This window comes from Cervus canadensis, chromosome 18, assembly GCF_019320065.1.
Source record: "Cervus canadensis isolate Bull #8, Minnesota chromosome 18, ASM1932006v1, whole genome shotgun sequence".
Classification (NCBI taxonomy): domain Eukaryota; kingdom Metazoa; phylum Chordata; class Mammalia; order Artiodactyla; family Cervidae; genus Cervus; species Cervus canadensis.
Genome location: NC_057403.1, coordinates 42,407,475 through 42,429,148, shown reverse-complemented (window position 1 = coordinate 42,429,148; position 21,674 = coordinate 42,407,475). Strand labels below are relative to the sequence as shown.

At 38.4% G+C, this 21,674-nt stretch overlaps 1 long non-coding RNA gene across 1 annotated transcript; it reads right to left on the bottom strand.

The window, feature by feature from the left end:
* Positions 1-12,525: 12,525 nt before the first annotated feature.
* Positions 12,526-21,196, bottom strand: LOC122420901. The gene is made up of 6 exons (XR_006263405.1): positions 21,107-21,196; positions 19,040-19,088; positions 17,687-17,805; positions 16,428-16,551; positions 16,233-16,298; positions 12,526-15,648 (listed from the first exon to the last, which is right to left on the bottom strand). It is a non-coding gene; the product is annotated as an uncharacterized LOC122420901 (long non-coding RNA).
* Positions 21,197-21,674: the final 478 nt, after the last annotated feature.

Here is a 21,674-nt window from a genome sequence, read left to right as displayed (position 1 = left end):
GCTGACAGCCATTGAAGAAAGAAGACTGGTTTAAGAAATGCCCATGAGAATTAAAAACAAACAGCAACAAAAACTAAAAACAAAACAGAACACCCAAGTCCTTTAATGAAAGCTGAGTGTGATTCTAACTGAAGACCATGAGTAATTATCAAAGTTCACTGACTTGATATCTCATTTTCAAGATAAGAGGGAAAGGTATGATCCATTTTTAAAAGGTTTCCATCACAAATAGTTAATGTTCATTTTTCAAACTTGGCTATCTTGAGTAACCCACTCCTCGAGGGTTCCAGATTATCGTGGTTTTTACTGTAGTTAGATAGTTTTATGGTTAATGTACTGTGGTATAAATAAATATAGCTTAGCCTAAGTGTCTCCACTGAAAATATGTATGTCATAAAATGACAAATAAAATAGGTCAATAACCAAACCCACAGTAAATAATTCAAGCACTAAAGTACATAACATTAGAATAAACTAAAACGAGCCTTCTTCAACACTGACCATAAATATATTCACCATGACTTTTCAAAATGAAAAACAAAAATGTCCTAAGTGGGGAGAAAAGAGAGAAGAAATTGCTCATTTGTACCCTTTTGATAAAATCTAAATAATCACACATTATATTCATGAGAAGAGGCTGTAGGAGAATGAATCTAGGCTATGCATCTGGGTAAGGATCTAGTAATATTCTACACCACTCATTTATTTCACAACATAATGACCTATTAGGTGCTCAAAAGATCATTGTTTATCTGAAATATAATTTACAAGTGCTCTGGCTGTCACATAAATAAAAGAAGCTAGATATCAGGAGTATCATCAACTTTTCTTGGAGGTGTTTAGACCTCTAAGACCTATGGAAAGGGAAAGAGTTTGAGATTGTAAAGGAAACCACTCCACTGCTGGCTATAAAGCACACCTTGATTCTGACTGCATCTGGGGGCAAAACCTATTGGGGGAAGAATGTCCCATTCCGGTTATTTTTCAGAGTAGGAGACTGTGGATTATCTGTTGTTGTTGTTCATTTGCTAAGTCATTTCCGACTCTTTGCAACCCCATGGACTGCAGCACACCCTTCTCCAAATAGGATCAGGAGATGATGCAGACAAGGCCAGAGTCCCCCTTCATGGCTCCCCTGGCACAAGCCTTGCTACTGGGTCATCTGTTCAGTCAGGAGACAAAAGATGTCCTGATTTGTGGCTTTGGGGAAATAGGGTAGCAGGGTGAACTCTATGGAGCCTCTTGAGAACAGAGCGTGGTGACAAAGACCATCATAGCATTAGCAAGCCTCCTCTACTTGCTTCCCTGATGCTAATAATGTCAGGGTTTTAATAACCCCACTGTTTTAGGTTTTAATTTACATGGTTATTTGGTTTGAGTATTTTATAGAGTTTATGACCATTTGACGGGGAAGGCAATGGCAACCCACTCCAGTACTCTTGCCTGGAAAATCCCATGGACAGAGGAGCCTGGTAGGCTGTAGACCATGGGGTCAAGAAGAGTCAGACACGACTGAGCGACTTCACTTTCACTTTTCACTTTCATGCATTGGAGAAGGAAATGGCAACCCACTCCAGTGTTCTTGCCTGGAGAATCCCAGGGACAGGAGCCTGGTGGGCTGCCGTCTATGGGGTCGCACAGAGTCGGACACGACTGACGCGACTTAGCAGCAGCGGCAGCATGACCATTTGAGCCATTTGAGGCAGGTGTACTTGCCTTTAATGTCTACTGGCCTAACTGATGCTTTGCTATACTGTCTACTTTATTATTTCAAAGACAGGATATCAGTAAAGCTGTGCAGTTTTTCTCATAGACTGAGAATTCTAGACAGTATACTAGGTCATGGACATGGGTATTCCCCCTCTAGCCTTACCCAGTTTATGAAAAGCTCAACTCTACCTTCCAGGTCCAAATTCCACATAGCCCAGCAAAACACAGGCAGAGCACCAAAGATATTACCAAATCACTTTATGATAAGGTTTTAGCTCTCATATCATTCACAGTAAGCATCTCATATGTCTATCTCATTAAGACACCTGGGTTAAGGATTAATTTTACAAACTCTTATACATGTCCAGTGTATGCCATTGCATCTTTCACTCCACCAATAAAGGACATTTCAGGCCGCTGCAATTGATTGGCAAGTAGGGGCAGATTACTCGTTGTTTATGCTATTCTGAAGGGAAAAAATTCAGGAATTTAGAAACTATAAAGGTAAACTTAGTGAAGCCTCGAAAGGCTATTTAGAGACAGGGCAGAAGAAAGGGGACATTTTCCTTCCTTTGAGCAGGGTTTGGCAAACTGTAGCCCATGGGCTAAATCCAGCCTGCAGCCTGTTTTCATAAATGTTATTGGAACACTTTTGTAAAAGTGTCATTGGAACTCAGCCACACCCACTTGTCTATGGCTGCCTTTGCGTTGCAGTGACAAAACAGTTGCAACAGACATTGTCTAGCCCACAAAGCCAAAAATATCCATTATCTGGCTCCTTCGAGAAAAAGTTTGCCAAGTCCTGCTTTAGAGGCTCTCTCTGTGAGGAGGATGGGAACCCCAGGGGAGCTGCTCCATCCTGGAAAGTTAGTTCCCCACCCCTGACCTTGAGTGCCTCTTCTCTGGTCTCCCCAGCCCTGAGGCATCCAGATGCTGGTTTCAGGGTTATGTAGTAATTGCTCCTACCTAATGGCCTGAAACACATCCCTCTTTCCAGTTGTGAGATACCCAACGAAGACACAAGGATACGAGGTTATCAGAAGTGTGGCTGAATCTGTAAGTTTCCCTTCCAGCTTCACATTTAAAACTGACAGAGCTCCTGGGTCTCCTTCATCTGTACATTTGACATCAAATGCAGGAAAATCCCCGAGGATGATGTTAAAGGATATATGGGATTTCACCAGAAAAGAGTGAGTGGAGGGAAGGCCTTCCAGACAGAAGAGGCCACAGATGCACAGTTGTTACCTGTGATGATGGAGGCGTATGATGGAAATGGTAGTCCGTGCTGTGATCTACTTTAGGAAAACCAGCCTCTGGAGAGAAGGGTGCATGGGCTGGAGTGGTAGAAATGATGTCAGATGGGTCCTCTGGTCAGGTGGAGAGCAGCCTTGTGAATGGGGCTGAGAAGCTGGGGAGCATTAGGCAGAGCGTGTCTCTAAAGGATTTAAGCAAGCGGGTGACATGGTCTGATCTCTATGTTAGGAAGATCACTCTGACAGCTCGGGTAAGGTAGGAGGGGGAGAAGAGCTATCTTTGCCCTCCCATAGGCTGCTGTTCCCTCCCCATCACATCCACTCTGAAAAGCCCTAATCACCCTTTTCTTTGTACTCCAAACAGTTTGATCTTCTTCCCCAGGGATCTCAGAGCACCTTCTAGACAACTGCAAAAGTGGTATAATTCCCATCCCAATCATTATTTTCTTGACTGCCTCCTACTCCCATGCTTCTCCACTTATCTGGAGTAAAGGGCCAATTGCTTACTGTTGTTTTGTTTCATTCCTATTTTCTAATCTTCTGCAGACCAATATTTTTGTAAAATATAAAATTATGTACTTGGATATCACAGCAATTTCAAAGAACTATTTAGGTTTCTAAAACACTTTCTTTTCTTTTTGGTGTCACAGGCTGATAAGTATTTGTGGGCTTCCAGTTTCTGGTCCAACATGTAAAAAGCTTAGATGTCAACAACTCTAATATAAAACAAGTAAAATGCTGAACAAACTGAAAAATCATCAATCCTGCAAGAGTCATAAGAGAAGTGAGGTTACAGGACAAACATTTGCCCCCAAAATTGGAGAGAGAGACAGGTGAATACAGAAAACCATAACTTAGAAGAGCAGAAACCCACAAGCAGAAACCTCCATGAGAGCAATAGTGGGGTAGGAGAACCTGAATTGTAATTGACCAGATGCCAGAGGCTCAGTGTAGACAACTCTGAGAAGCAACGGGGAGACCCAGGGGGACCCAATCAGAGGAAGTTTCCCCACACTTTTATGAGTTTTACCTCCAGGAGCTCAACCAGATTCTCACAGTGAATATCCAGAAAGAAAAAAAGACATACAAAAAACACAAAAAACATTGAGTTTCTGTAAGGGGGAGGGGAAAAGGAATTATTTTAAAATGTTCCAGAACTCTCATCTTAACAAGATCTGTCCTCAGGGGAAACTATTTTAATAGAGCCTAACCTGCTAGGGTATTACCAGAGCCTAACTGACCTGAGGGAAAACAAACACTCATTTCCAGTGAGCTCGAGCCTTCCACAGGGAAGAAGGGAAATATGTAACTCCAGCCCACCCTAGTCACCCTGTCCTAGCTAATGAGGAGGAAGACTAAGAAGGATTGTGAAGTTCAGGCAAGAGGCATAGGCTCATTAAATCAGAGACCTAATCTCATTCACTGCTGGTAAGAATGCAAAACAATACAGCCACTTTTATAAGACAGTTTGGCAGCTTCTTATATATCTAAATACTCTTACATATGGTCCAACAATAGCACTCTATGGTATTTACCCAAAAGAGTTAAACATTTATATCCATATAAAAACCTACACACAGATGTTTACAGCTCCTTTATTCATAATTGCCAAAACTTGGAAGCAACCAAAATGTACTTCATTAGGTAAATGGATAAACTCTGGTACATACAGAAAATGAAATATTATTCAGCACTAAATAGAAATGAGTTGTAAAGCCATAATAAAACAAAGAGAAACCTTAAGTGCATATTATTAACTGAAAGAAGCCAATCTGAAAAGTCTAAATACTTGATGATTCTAACAGTATAACATTATAGAAAAGGCACAACTATGAAGACACTAAAAAGATCAGTGGCTGTCAGGGGTTGGTGGAGAGGAAATGAGTAACAGGCAAAGCACAGAGGATTCCTAGGGCAGTGAAACTATTCTGTATGATACTTTAATGGTGAATCCACATCATTACACATTTGTCCAGATCCACAGAATGTAAAACATCAACAGTGAACCTTAATGTAAACTATGGACAATGGGTGATGGTGTCAATACAGGTTCATCAACTGTAACAAGTGTACTACTCTGGAGGGGAATGTGGACCCTGGTAAGCAAACAAGTCACAACTCTTTCTCAGCCACTCAAGAATATCTAGGAGCTACTATCCACATATGTTCCAGTCCCCTGCTTCGAATAACAATTCCACCAGCCCCACCTCAACAGGTAGAAGAAAGTCAAGGCAGCCTGAATCCTTTCTTTTTCTTCCTGCTGTGAACATCGCAGTGCCCTCTGGAGGAATAGATGTTCATTTCTATGGGATCTGAGAGTCGTAAGTTGTCCTCCCAATGTATGTCAATGATAGTAAACAGATACAGACAGAAATATCATAGAGAGCTACCTTCAGAATTTATAGTCCTCCAGCTAGACTACAAACTGTGAGGGAAGGATCTTGCCCAGTGTGGTCCCTACTCAATGGCCAGCACTGTCCAGTACCCTGTACCCAATACCCAGTACATGCTAAGTAAGGGCTTGTGGGTGAATGTTGAAAGTAATATGATCCAGATAATATTACTTACTAATCACTTAAGCATATATTGTAATCCAAACTCGCCAAGCTTCTAAAAACAAAACTATTCTCCAGTCCTTTTTTCCTGGAAGTGTTTTGCCCCTCCCTCTCTATCTTTAAATCCCTCTGCACAATTGAAATTTAGTGTACTTAATCCATTGAGCTGTTTAGGGGACAGCTATCGCCAGGAACAGTCTTTCACTTTCCTTTCTTTATATACTTCCGAACTACATCTTTTTTTTTTTTTTAAACAAATGTTGCCCAGTAATATTGAACAGTTCATCTCAGACTTGCTTTCCATGGGATCATTACAGCTGTATCACACGAGGAAAAAACATTTAATAATGAAAGAGAACACTTTTTTTTTTAAGAAACCTGCCTTTCAGAGAAAAGAAAATGGACTGATATGAAATAGATCGTGTTCTTTGACTGCTTCAAGATTGTGAGTTCCAACCCCCCTCGATATTCTACCAGTACCTCAAAACCAACTGATCTGCCCACACTGTCTTTTCTCCATTAGACCTTCTTCTCTTAGGTTCCCTGTCTTGAACCACCACCACCACAACCTAACTGCTGCAGCCTTCAGGACATCCTTACTGACATGCTCTTCCTTTGCCTGCATTTGTAACCCTTCAGTCACATGTCCTTTTATTTCTAGCATCTTAACATCTCACATCAATCCACTGACATCCCTCCTTCCCCTGGCCACTTTCTCAGCTCCTGCAACTGATCTCACTCCTGGACAACTACTTGCAAAAACCACTGAAAGAGTCTCTTATCATCCAGTCTTGCTGGTCTCCAATGGACTCCCCATATCACCACTGAAAGTTTTACCTCCATAATGCAGAGCTGATCTGGTGAAAGGAAGATGAAGTCCAAGCTGCTCTCTCTGGCATATAAACTGCTGTTCCAGCCTGGCCCCTGCTTACTCTCATTTCTTTTCCATCTCTGCACACATATCTCCTGCTTCCTTCGAGCTCCTCACTGACTCCCAAAGGCACCAGGCTTCCCCTTCCTTCAGGACTCACCGTGCTGAGCTGAAATGGTCTGTTTATGCCTCTGTAGCCATGGCAGATGCTAAGCTCCAAGCTCCACAAAGACAAACACTGCATGCTGCTCACCGTTTCAACTCTAGGCCTGAGTCCAATGCCCACTTTGTTGAATGCAGGGAACATGTATTCAGATTTGATTCCCTGAATTTATCACAATGTTAAAACCCAGCAGGTATGCATAAATAGTAATGAATACATGGAACATTCTTTTGGTTAAAATCCAGTTCTGAGATTAACATGCTCTACCTTGTTACTTGTACCCATACTGAGTGCCAAAACCTTTGGATGGCACGTACAGATGGTGAGTTAGACATTTATTTTTGACGTCTGTAAAACAAAATATTATGAAGAATAGGGTTGTGATACAAGCATCTGAAGACTGAATTTCCAGAACTGGGGACAAGCATCTTCAAGTTGGCAGCATCTGCTTTGGAGTCAAAAGATCCTTATTACCATTGAGGCATTTCATCTTCCCAGGACTCAGCTTCTTCATGTGAAAAACACGTCTTCTCCAGCTTCAAAAGCCTGCAAGTGGGAGCTGCCTGCTATTTTTATGCATTGAATTTGAAAGGTGTTTTGAATAAAAAGACTTCTGGAAAGAAAAATTAAATAGCCTGCTAATGTGTCTTGCAATTGACACTTCAGTATATTCATACATAAAGCTTAAAGATGGCAGGTAGGCTAAGGTAATTTAGCAATGTAAGTTGTTCTAGAAACACTTTGTGGATAAAATATACATAAACAATTATAGACAAAATTATAAAGTGCTCGGTATTTTAAAAGAATATACAGAGAATATAGCAATCACAGCAGAGTCAGGAAGTCTAGTGGTAACCAACCTATGATTTGCAGTATTTGTAAAAAAAAATTTTAAACTATCTAAAATAGCACCATTTTCTGTTTCTCTTCTTTTTTTTTTTCTTAAACTGCTAGATAAACAGTATTACAAGATGATTCCACAATGCTGGGTCATTATGTATATTTGGAGCTTTTAATTCGCCCACCTCATGTAGCACTTTCATAAGACCCAATTCATCTTGGTGTCCTTGTTGGCAATGGTATACAGTTGAGGGTACTGGAATTTATATTATTATATGTAAAGCCCTGAGTGTCTTAATTTGGATGTCTTTTATAACCACTTTGATCAAATCTATGATTTATATAAACTTAAAGAACTCTAATGGTCCCTTAGGTGGCTTCCTTTTTCCAAGTTCCTGACATAAAGGGCCTCAGTCATATTAGAGACTCCTGGTTTAGCCTCCTAAAATTGGATGCATATTTAGAAAAGACTCTCAGCTCTCTTCCTACCTTGAATGCTTGAAAAAAATGCAGAGAAATACTTGTATTTTCTTAGGGTGCCCAAAACAGTTTCTTAGTAAAGCCATCAGCTCTATTACCATCTTACAAACATGTTCTTTATGTAACTTTTATCTACATGTGATCTTGCAGTTTTAATTTTGGAGCTCTTCTAAAAGAATTTAAAGTTCTTTTATTTTAAACCTAAAATAAATAAAACATTTCAAAGTATTATATAGTCTTAAAGGTTATGCATTTAAGACGTTAGAAAGCTACAAAATATTTTATCCCTTATCAAATATAAAGGGAAGAAAATATTTTGGTTTTCATGAACTGAGCTTCATAACAAAAACATACTCCCAAGCCCTGGTTTTAGGAGGAAGAGTATTCACTTGTTTTTTCTCTCAAACGCACATAATTCAAATATTACTCTTAAAGAAAGCCTGCCATATTTCTGGTGAGTTCCTAAAACATAGGAAGCTATTAAGTATACTTTGGGGCAGTCACAAACCATTTTAATGTCACGGGAAATTCTAGCCAGACCAGACTGCACCCCACTTGCAACGAAATGCACTGCAGCTCGTTTCTTTCTCTTCCTAATGTCTTTTTTTCCCCATATCATGTATATGCTCCATCCCAGTTGAAGCCCACCATTTTCTGTGAGGCCTGTTCCAGCAGCTTCAGCTTTCCTAGTCTCTTTCCTAAATTCTGAAGGTTCTGGATTTCTAATAACACATAATCATGCTGGTCTCTATCTCCGTTTCTTTCTACTTCTCCCCTGTCCCCATCCGCTAGTCTAAGAATCAAGAGAGCCACTCCAAGAGCTCAGGGTCTGTGTTGCTGGTCTTTATCATTAGGGGTCCCAGTGCCTAAAGTGCTAGACAAAGATGCTTCCCTTGCTGCTTCATGACGAGTGACCACTGGTATTCATAGATTCCATGTGTCCACAATATCTTTTGTCCAGGTCATTTTCAAGGGCAAGGGCTATTTTATTGTCTTATGTAATTTATATCACTGTGGTCATGGCCATAATGGGTTAAAAATGAAGTTATATTTAGAATCACTGCAAGATTGGGGGTCTGCTTGGCCTAAGGTAGGTCCCTAAGGCCTCACTCGAAAAAATTAAAAATTTATAATATTGACTTTTGTTAGAAGGATTATTGTAACCCCTTAATGACATCCAAAGTTTTCTAAAAAGAAATGGGGCTACATCTTCAGTAAGAGCGCTAAAGGCAATATATGGTAGAAAATCAAAATAAAATTATCCTTGAAAATTCTTTCAGAGGGTTTCTCCCAAAATATAACATAGATGGCTTTGTATATGCTTCATTACATCTCAGTAAGTATACCAGCATAATTTCTACCAGAGTTGGAAACAAAGCCATTCTTCCACTAAGCATCATATAAAGTAGCTGCATTTTAGGGGCCAGGTACTAGAAAAGATGGGTTTCCCAGGTGGCTTAGTGGTAAAATATCCACCTGCCAATGCAGGAGACTCAGAAGACACAGGTTTGATCCCTGGGTCAGGAAGATCCCCTGGAAAAGGAAATGGCAACTCACTCCAGTATTCTTGCCTGGAAAATCCCACAGATCAAGGAGCCTGGCAGGCTATAGTCCACAGGGTTGCAAAAGAGTCGGACACAGCTGAGCATGCCTGCACTAGAAAAGATACTTTTTGTTTTTCATTTCCTTCTTTTTCTTCCTACATGCATATAGTTGAATTAGATGGGCATGAAATGCAACACAGCTGAACACAAATTGTAAAGATAATGAATTTATTCTACAAATAAAATCTGCAGGCAACACGGTAGTGACAAAAGTTAAAGTCTACAAATTGAAAAACTATTACAATATACCCTTGAATGTTAAGTCTCCTATTAACACTTGGAAATCTTCCCCAAGTAACCTGTCAGCTTTGCAGCCCTGTTCTATAGTGTATGTCTGCCTTTATTCCATTACACAGAAATTGCTTCCCCCGCCCCCAAAAGTCAGTCTTTTCTCCAAAGTATTTCTCTAGAAATAAGAAGAAAATCTAGTTTGTGGAAAAATGGTTTTTGGTTTTTTTTTTTTTTATATCTAGCTACAAGTTATTTAAAATAGTCTGTATGTTTTGAAATCATAGACAAATCCAGTTAAAGCAAAAATACCACAAAAATGTAGATGTTCTCTTTGTCTCCCCTTCCATACACACAAAATCAATTCTAGTCTTAAAAAGACTCTATGTAATTATCATATGACCCACAATCACACTCCTGGGCATTTATCCCAGGAAAATGAAAACTTATGTTCACATAAAAATCTGTACATGCATGTTTACAGCAGTTTTATTCATAATAGTGAAAAACCAGAAACAACACTAAAGTCTCAACTGGTAAAATGGTTAAACAAACTCTGGGGCAACCATACCATGGGATATTACCCAACCATAAAAAGAACAGAATATAGATAAATGCAAGTTGAATCTCCAGAAAATTGTGCTGAGTAAGAAAAGTCAATCCCAAGAGGTTATATACTATATGATTCCATTTATAGAACATCCTTGAAAAGAAATTAAAGATTATAGGAAAGGAGAACAGCCTAGTGATTGCTAAGATTAAGGAAGAGGACCAGGAGAGAAGCATGTATGACTACAGAAGGGTAGGGTGAGGAATCCTTCTGGTGATGGAAGTTCTATATCTGGGCTGTAATGACACCAATGTCCAGGTTGTGATACTTTCCCTACAGAGGGGAAACTTACTAACTAAAGGTACAGAGGACCTCTCCATTATTTAGTAAAACTGCATGTGAAATCTGTAATTATCTCAACATAGAAAGTTTAATTAAAAATAAAAAATATTCTAGCCTAAAAAACTCACTTTGCTGTATGGAGTTCTGAGTTTAAGAATTTTTCATAGCACTCTGTGAAAACTATAGAAGTGGATGAAGTACAAACTAGGTCATGTACAAAAACAGTCACTCACCACTACTTCTTCAGGTGTCATCAGCATCTGTGCATCTCTCCAGTCCCCTCACTAAGGGCTACCTCTGGTCAGACATAGTCCTTGACAGTGTTCACACCACACAAGCCAGAGGCCTGCCTGCCACAGAGGAATACTTTCGTTTTCCTTCAGCCGCCACAAAGGCCACAACAAGGAATTTCCCAATGACAAGGCAACCCCTCATTATTCAGTCTGCCCAAATACAAGAACTCTGTGAAAGACTGGATGTCAACCTTCTTTATATAAACCAAATATTCAAACACGTAACAAATGCTCTGCCAGTTGAGATGATTTTTCCCTCATACCTGAGTTGAGCTAATAGATTTTTTGAAAAGAAAATGTTCCATTCCAGAGGGACTATTATAGAGAATTAAAATTATATATACGGATACCTTTTAAGTCTTTCTTCTTCCATAAATATAATAGGGTCGCATTAAATTTTAGATCTATTCTAATGATATCAGATTGCCAGAAGAATTGCTATAATGGAGAAAGTGATTTTTCTCAGGGGGGAACCCTCTTTTTCACGTATAAACATTCATTCAGTCCAATAAAGTCATTTTAGAAAAAAAGTCAACATATAAAATTGATTTTATTTTTTCTATACTTTGATTAAAACAGCATTCAGTAACATACTATAACACTAAGCATTTCAAATAAAATTGGTGATCAAGAAGGGCATAACCTCCTTCTGCATGACAACTGTGGATTTTAATTGGAAAAATCCTGTAATCTATAAGTAAGAATATCCAAAACATATTTAAACCACTTGAGCACTTGATTTTTCCATGTCCTTTGCATCTAGATTGAATAGACCACAGGAAATTTCAAAGACTGATTGCTGAATCTAAAAGGGGGAAAAAAAAAAAAGATTTAGTTGTCATGATCACTGTTACCATCAACCCCTAATATCTTCTTATAGTTCACCAACCTCACTTAATTTTGCCCAGCTGCTTTATGCTTGGGAGAAGACAAATCACTAATCAATCATGTACACTAATTAAAAATGCTACCTTTTGGAGGCATTGTAATACCTTAGTAATAGGGGTGAGGATTTCCTCTAACTGCTTACTTTTAAACATTTTTGATAACACATGAACCAGGATGCAGTGAACATTTGCAAATGCTTAATTCTAGAGTCTACATAAAATATCAAATTGCCCCCCTCAAAAGTGGTGGTACAATTCTGCAACTGGTTGAGGTCACATGGAAAATAGAATTATATGCTAATTTGTTCCTATATTAAGTTATCATAGAGGGTCAGACCAAACAGAGTAAAATGAATTCTGGAAAAAAATTAACTAAGTAGATTGGTATGTACCGTATCAAAGTAAACTGTTTATCTTAATAGATACAAATGCAAGAAAGGTTTTTCAAACGGGGCATTTTCTCCTTTTCGAAAAAAATAAATGTTTTAACCAACCCCAGGCAATGACTTGCATGATTTAAAAACACTTTATCTAAATAGTTTTTCCCTAAAGGAGAACAAGGGCAGGATAGTTTTTTTCAAGGGGAGAAAAGAAATGGAAAAGGGCAGAGTATCCAAAAGAGAATAATTTCCCCAGAAAAAGCTTTGTTTTATCTATGTACCTATTAAATTTTACTCACATAAATAGTTCTGCACATGTATTATAAAATGAATAGCCAGGTTTAAACTACATGATGGGGTCAGGAGGTGCTTACCATATATATTTATTATTTTACTCCAAAATAAACTAAACAATAACATAGATGTTTTCCTTAACACAGATTTGTCTCAAGAAAATATGCTTTATTTTTTTAAATTACTGAGGAGAAAGATCTATATTTATTTTTTTCTGGAGGGTATACTCTGTAGATAAGTCTTATCCATAGGTAAGTTCTTAGGATATGAGATCAACTTGGAAAACTATAAACCAAATTAATGATTGAAGAATTTGGGCTGTCAGTTTCACATATGATGATGGTGCAAGCTTTATATTTCTATTTTCAAAGGTCCTTTATAAAAAAAGGGAAAGAATTTGGAGGAGAGGATAATGGAGAACTAAAATCTTATAGCATTTGAAACCAAGGGACCAGTATTTTTTTATAAAGTATCCAGTTTATTGCAGGACACAACTAGGACGAGTAACAGAAATCATCTGTCACACCCTCAGGCAAATTCCTGGGGAAAAAAAAAACCAAAATGATAATTTTTGTTCTAGAGTCTATCCTATTTTCCATTAAAAGACCTGTTTGTATTTTTCATTTTATTGCAACATTTCCGAAGCAGTGCTGCAAAAGAACTAGCACTCACAAAGAGTCATCTGAATTTTCTTTAAATCAAAACTCATTAATTTCTAAAGGGACTTTACCTATTGCTTTCAATAAAATTTCATTACTATTAGTTATCATAAAATATGTTAGGTTATACCAGTTTAGGCATAAGATCTTCAGGCTCCTCAATGAACTATAAAACAAAGCTATATACTACTTTACTATCATTCTTGTTTGAAGGGCCTTATATTTTAGGGCCTTAATCCATTAAAAAGTTGAGAATTACATTTGGAAAGGAGGGGAAAGTCTAACCAAAATGGAAGCATGCACTGCTGCCTAAAATATCAGGACTTAAGTAAATTAATCTTCATTCCCAGTGAAAGCAATCTGATGTCCAGGGACTGGAAATTATTCTACCATAAAATACAGCACATTAAATACTACAATAGACCCATTTGAAATGTCTTAACATAATTATTATGTCATCTACAAATGACTGGATATAGACTTATATGTTAATATTCAATACCAGAGGTTCTAATGCAAAAGATGCTGAAATGGTAAATATATTAAGTTGGCTAAAGGTAACAGCAAGTAAACCAGTGTCTATTCTATGACTAAATGTAAGACTCCAAATAAGATTTGAAAAAGAATCGATAAAAGCAAGGGCAGAATATTTGGACCCTGGTTATCACAAATAACACTATCATTCTGATGGTTTGCATATAAAACTCCTTATCTCCACTAGTTGAAAAGAATGAAAAGCTTCTCACAACCAGCTAAAAAGAAAGTCTTTACCATGCTCCTTGAAAAAGCTCATTTTCACATTACTCAGGCTTCATTATGCTAAATCAATATTCGTTTAGTCACTGGGGTTATTGACATATTTTAAAATAAAAGTATACCCTTCAGCTACTGCACTCATTACAGGTAATTTGTCTTGTCAGAGAGCAGGGAATATTATCCTAGTCTTTCAGGGGCTGACAGCCCATGGAAATACCTCCCCATGGTTACAACTGTAAATAATTTTAAGGTAAAATATTGAAAAATCAATGACTGTTTCCTGCAATCTGTCACAAACAAATCAATCATAATCTGCACTGCCAGAGAGTATGATTTGAAGGAGATGGGAGCAGATGTAATTCTTGGCTGGAATCTCTCATTTCAAAATCACTTCACATAATGGTGTCATCATTTAAACACTTAACAGTCAGCGCAACTGCCACTGTAACATCTAGTTGGACAAAACCACAAGGAGGAGGAGGAGAAAATGCCATCACTATTATGTTAACAAACATTTAATTTAAATGGTTGCTGCATTAGGAAATTTCAGCTGAAAACAGTTTTACCTGCCCCCTTTCACAGTTTTAAATTAATCAAGGCTGAGTCTCTGTGTACTAATGCTTAATAAATTAGTCCATGACTAAAGCACATATTCCTTTTATTTTAAAAGTCCATTATAGAGAACAAAACTTGGAATTAATAAATAAAACATTTGAATTTTAGAATAATCCATTATTCTATCTATATTTCAAAGACAAAAAAATAGTGTCATAGATGTCAAGATTATACTTTTAAAATAGGTTTAAAGGTCTCAGTTGCCCAGATATTAAATTTTATATTTTCCTTCTATTAATAAATATTACATTTCAACTTTGTAATACTGAAGCACAATTTAGAATGACGAGCAAGACTTAGTCAATTCAAAAATACCCTTGTATTCCATACACAAGCTATACCATAGACTGATATTTTAAAAGCTGGAGTAATAACCCAAGTAATATGAAGTGTAAAAGTTGGTCAAGGTCATAATATTGAATTGTTCTGCAAATGTAAACTGCCTTCCAAGTAATCACTTTTAGATAATTTTTTTCCAGGCCACATGTTAACAGCTCTTCAGCTGCTTCCAACCTCTACCTAGGCCAGAATAAAAGAATCTGAGATTGGTATGCTTCTTCTTCCTATTATGTTAACCAAAAGTGTCATTTGATTTAAAGATTACAGAGTCTTCTTGAAGTTTTTTGTTTTTAACTCTATACTAGCTGTTTAATAGAAGAAACTGATTTTAGCTACTACTACTGTTGCTTACCCATTTCCCAATTATATAATTAGACATCATAAAGTCCTTCATTATTCCATTAACATCCTTCTATATAGTTTGGGGAGTAGATGTTTTTGACTAGAAAAGTATATCATTTTTCTTAAAAAGGAAAAAAAATTACATAAATACCATAACACAATTTAAGCCTTTATAAACATTCTTCGAAATAGAATGATTGAATGATAGACTGATATTTTATAAAAGGATTTGACTGTTTTTAATTTAACTTGCACAGTCAAGGCAGCAGCAGAGCCTGAAAAGATGGAAGCTTTTCTTTTTGATACAAATTTTCTAATTTTTGATTTTTGTTGTTCAAGAATCGTAGATTCACTCTTGGACACCAACATTAGGTTTTTGACACTGAACAAGCATGCGGAGAAATGCTCAGAGATCTCATCCAGAATAAAACAGAGTCCTCCATTCCATGGGAATCCCTGCAACAGCTGCAGAAAGCAGCAAGCCAACCTAGTGAGAGGAAAGGGAAAGTATTACCCACAGCCCAGGATTACACAGAAAATGGGAAGGACCTAAAGCTGACAGCTAGGGAAGGGACCCGAGCGGCAGAGCGCCCGGCCTCCCACGCGCTGCACGGCCCGGCTGGGCCTGGAGAGCGCCTTGTCAGAGCTCTGGAACCAGTTGTCAACCAGCGAGTCTCCCACTCTGAGCTGGGTGGTGGCTGACAGTAAACTGCCCTGCAGACAGCATGTGCCCCCAGAGAGGGCAACAAAGCCAGGGAGGTCAATGAGGACAGCTAAGCAACTGCTCAATGCGTGCACATCAACCACACACTACAATGACACCTCCTGGGATGGGTAGGCCACCATCACAGCGCTAATTCTCAGCAAGAAGCTATTTTAAGGGTGCTGAGTAGGCCTAGCTGTGATTTATCAGCCCTCCCAACACAGCAGTTCAAAAACTCAGCAGAGAAAAATCAGATTGTTTCCATACCCCAAATTTAAAGAAACCGCTGCCTCCTAGATAAAGTTCTTATATGTAATAAAGGCGCAGGATTACAGAGAAAAGTATTTTCTTAAAAGAGATAATATTACCTCCCTATCTTCAGAATCTCCTCCTTCCAAAAGCCAGTACAGTGGCTCCATTATGGACAGTAGATTCTTAAAGAGAAAAACAGCAAGAGTTAGCTTCATCTTTCCTACCACTTCCTTCCTTCACTGAATTACAATTTAATTGCCTATACTTCAATTGATTTTATTCCTGAATGATATATTTCTCAAAAAGCATACCTGAACCATTTCCACCAGAGAACATTTAGTATAACCTTCTCAATTCATCAACCATAATCTATTATTGTTGGAAAGGACATGCTTTCTTCATCTTTTCAAAAGTAGGGAACTCCCTTTCACACACCTATTTTATATAAAATGAGAATTAGTTTTAATATATTTAAATGCCATTAATATATAAGTAATAAATATGAATCTTAATAAATTTTGTTGAATAACAGATATAAAATCCAACCAATTTGCCTATATGTTTCGATTTTCCTATATTCATTCTTAGGAAGGAAAAAAAAAATCTAATCCTCTGTCTTTTAAATTCAACAAGTTTATAAGTGGTTAAAAAAACAAAACCAAAAACTAAGCTTAAAGACAAACAAAGAGGAATCAGATTGTTCACTGTATAACATTGCTTTGTATCTGTGTTTTCTAAGTCACTATAATACTTCAGTTCTTGGTCATAAATGAAAACCTATAAGGCTCAATCAGTTACAGAAGAACACAAAGGTGCTATTTAAAAACAATTAGATATTACTTCATTTAATATTGAGAATCACTTTAATGCCTTTGAAAGTATTCACAGAGAAGCACTGATTCTATAGCAGACTGTACTCGAGTTGCCTTCTGTAGAATTAGCTTTTTTTTTTTTGGTCCTCTAACCATCTTTTTTACTTAAGAAAATATTCTCTATCGCTGAATCCAGTATTTTGCTCTCCCCACTAGACAACACAAATATTCTGCACAATTTTTTTTCTTATGGCTTTTCTCATCTGCTTGTGTTCAGCAGCTCCTATTCTGATGAGAAGGGACAAGTTTTGTGCACACCTGTATGTCCTTTGTCATTTAGAGAGTTTAGTACCTATGACTAGAACTGATACCCCATTATATTTATTCTAAAAAGAATTGGGGTAATGAAAATAATAAAAAGCTGGATTTGATATAAATATTTCCTTCAAATAATAATTCTATCTTTATAACACATCATAACCTTAGTCTTGATTTTTATGAAAAGCACTGAGTTCATAAATTTCACTATCCAAAGATACCATTAAAAAATAAATCATTCAGTACATTTCCATGAAGCAAAATGCTCCTACTTATTAATACATTGGTAAAATTGTAGCAAAGACCTCAAGTGACCTTCTTTCCATTCTGTACTGAGACCGTCCCTATTACCAATATAAATACTTTGGTAAAACAAACACTGATGCTATTTTGGGTTTACTCCCAAATATACAAGCACAACTGTGCAGACACTCACTTACAGATGAGCGAGGGGATGCTCAAGGACAAATTTCAGTCAACACTTGGAGGAACCCCATAGTTCAGATGTGAACTTAGCTGAAAACATCCAAATGTATTATGGAAGCATCATACTCATAACCTGCACAGAAAATAAAAATGATTCTGTTTAAGGAAATATAGAAGTCTGGTTAAATACTTCTGAGATATTAGATATGAATATCTAATCTAATTTTCTCCAAGGTATCACTTTATATTACTGCAAATAAACAAGTAAAGACTGTATCAAGGTGTGGAATATCATTAACCTGAGAAAAGGCTAGAAAAATGGATTTCATAAAAGATAACTGCAGGAGAAAATTACATTCTCTTTTCCTGAACAAATGTTACGTGCATCCTCACTAATAAAGATTTAAATTTTAACTACATTTGTATATACTGGTTTTCAATTTTGAAGCATCTAAGTTAATTTACCACCCTAAATTGGTACTTAGGTATACTTCAGCTATAAAAATACTACGCATTTATGCAGAAGTTAAGTCATGAGTACTATACTCCATAGTGCTATGAAAGCAAACCAGAGTCATTACCAAACAAAAATAATAATAATTCCAAGGTTTTACATCTTTTCAGAGTTGTATCAGCTGCTATTCTATTAAGGACAATTATTCTCTATAAAAACAGCTAACATTTATACCAAAAAGATGTTAAAACTACAGGAGTCAACACAATGTAGACACTGAAGGGAAATATGTAAAGATATTGAGGTACTACCACACAAAACAAGCTCTGCTATCTCAGAGTGAAAACGTTATTCCAAAATACGATACTGTTTTCATAATCTGTTTTAAAAAACATGTTTAATTCACTCAGGATCACATGATCTCATTTACTTGCACATTATCAACTGAAAAACACTGAAAATTTCCCCAAGATTTCTATACTGTAAAAATATATAATTACATATTAATACATTATTACTTGGTATTATTTATTAGACCAGATGACAGGTAATTAGCTCATATTCCAGTTTCATCTCTTTTAACATAGCATATCATACTTGAAAATAATAGATGGATAATAACACTGGGATGCTGATACTGGCTGCCAGAAAAAAAAATTTTGATGGGGGAGTTGGGGGATAACTAAAGCAATTATCTCAAAAGTAATGCTCCTGTTTTCGTTTCAGCAAACAAGTCTAAATAAATCATTCTTTGATTTTAGTTTCCCATATAATGCCAGGCAGCTAATTATTCCTGGAGTCACGAGTAAGCTGTGACTCCATACCTGGCCTCTCCTATCATAATGCCTATGGCCTCCTCCACTTTCATTTCCTTTTTCTACAATGAGTTTTAATATTAAAGAAAAACACTCACACATCTTACATACACACTGATGGACAGCCAGCTTCCAGGAAATCATGAGCTACAAAGAGAGGGGGGGAAATCTTAATGCAATACTTATGTTGAAGGGTATTAGGTGCTGGGTAAGCCAAGGGGTAATATAATCAACAGCATACGTCTTGCTATTGTTTTGGCATTCAGAGATCTGAAGTAAAGGATGGTAATATTATTTTAGTGGTCATCTAGGTTATGATTCAGATCCTTAAACTAATCAGAGTCTAAATGCACTGTCTTCACTTGCTCATCAATTCGAATTTACAGAAACACATTTTGGAAGAAATAAAACAGTTTTCTTCTGTGTCTGGAAATAAAACAAGGCATTCCATAAACAATGTAGCTAAGTACTTGAGAAGAAAAAAGAAAATGTTTTAGATCATGAAGACATCCTAAGAGACTTTTTTAAAAAAATGAAGGGACATAAATTTCTTATATATTTACTTTTTCATTACATTCCTGTTTCTGCACATTAAACATGTCTTCCTCTACATATTTTTTTCTGAATACTAATAAACGTTTGCTTAATAACATACTAGGTTATTCATGCTTTCCTTTCTAAATCAGAAACCATTATTCCACAAAGATGGAGCACAAAGAAAGCAGACAGAGGCATTGCCAAAAAAGCCACAAGTAGTATCAATACATGCCAGAACACTTACATTGAACTATCATTTCTCTCAAACTTCTACTGCCAAAGTGCTCACAAAATCTGGAACTCAAAGACAGATTTCTAGTGCAATTAAATTCTCCAGAAGCAAAACTGTACAAAAATATGCCGCCTTTCTTATGTCACCATTTTATAGACAACATTTTCTCAGGATCTTAATTAAGATAACGATGCACACCTGTGTCAACATTCTCTGGCAAGACAGCCTTATCAATCATAATCCTTTAAGTACACTCCAAAACAGCAAAGCGATATGACAGAAGCAATCTGTTGCCTTTCCTAGCCTCAGTGTTGTGTCTCTCCCACAAGAATGATGAGATCTTTAAAATACAGCAGATCTACTTTTATAAGTCTTTAAAGTTTTTACTGTAAAAAGTTATTACGCTAAATAAACAGGAATAACCTCTTTTGCACTTGATTTAAACAATGACAACTGTACAGCCAAAACTCTAAGAGCAAGCTCCACACCATGTCTTAGCAATACAATTGTGTTGTTATTTTAAAGCTCTAAATTTTAAGAGTAATGCGTAACAGGATCCGTGCAGACATGACAAACCAATAAACCCTTAGGAAGTTTTAAAATTAGAATGTTTTAAAGTCTTTCATTAAGATCAAGGCATGCCTAGCCCTAACCTAAGTGCAAATGTTCAGAAAGATACAAATGCACTTGTAAGCGGAAAAGAAAGAGTCGTCTTAGTAACCTGGAACCAGAGGGAGTTAGTTCCTGCCTGCCGGCGGGTGGGGGGGCGGGGAGGGGGGGAGAAAGCTTCAGTGACAGGAGATGAGTTAAACTACTGCTAAAAGTAAGCAGGTCCCAAACTGGAAAGCTGATGAATAAAGGGGGAAAAAGAGGGAGGGGAGAGAAAGGAACGCATCCAAGGCTAAAAGTTAAAACCTCGGGTTTACCAGCAAAAACGGAAAGCTTTCACATGAAAACGGAGAAAACACGCCAGATGCTACCCGCCTGCCTGCTAATAATCAGCTCTTCCCTCTCGCATATTAACACGAGTCTATCTCAGACGCCGGGCGGCGGTGGCCAGCCGAGCAGCAGAGCTATCAATGTGCAAATAAAGCAGAAAATAGAGACATCCTTAAGAAATGAGTCTCAAATTTGACGCAGAGCGGAGGTGACAACCACAGCAACAGAACCATAAATTCTAAATGCTTCAATATCTTTCAGGATTCTCTCCAAGTCTTTGACACCAAAAAGAAGACAGTATTAGAAAACCGGGGGGTGGAGGCGCGGGAAGGAGTTGTAAATATGGTGTGTGTGTGTGTGTGTTTTTGGGGGGGGGGGGTAGGGGGTTGCCCAGAGTGGCAGGATGATGTAATGAGGATGTCTGTGTTGACAGACTCAGATTCTCGGTGGCACAAACCTCCAGGGCTCCATTTCCGAGATCAGCATCCTGGACCAGAGCCGAGAGGGTGAAGCTGCCGCGCGTGGATGGAGGGGACCACGCCCACGCCCGCCCGCTGGGGGGACCGTCACACCACGAGAATCCCGCCCAACGTTCACCGGCCCATGCCTACCGAGAGCCCGGAGGGGCGCAGGGCACCACCGCGTCCATCCCGTCCACGGGCGGACGTGGACGCGGCTCGAGAGGCAGGAAGCCCGGCCGAGACGCGGAGGGTACGCGGTGGCAGGGTGGACGCGGGGCTCACCTCTCCTCCGCGGCGCGGGAGCGTGAGCCGCGGACGCTCCCTCGTGGCTGGCGCGAGCCCCCGGCGGGCGGCGCGCGCGGGCCGCTACCGACCGTTAGCGCGAGGGGCTGCGGCGGCAGCGGCGGCGGGCGGAGCCGGGGGCGGGCGCTGTGGAGCTGAAGGGCCGCCAGAGCGGGAGCGACGCGAGCAGGGCGGGGACGCTCCTGGGCACTCCCCGCGATCACCCCGGCCTAGCCCGAGCCCCGGAGGACATTGCCCCCTTGGCTGCCTGAGAGGCCGCCA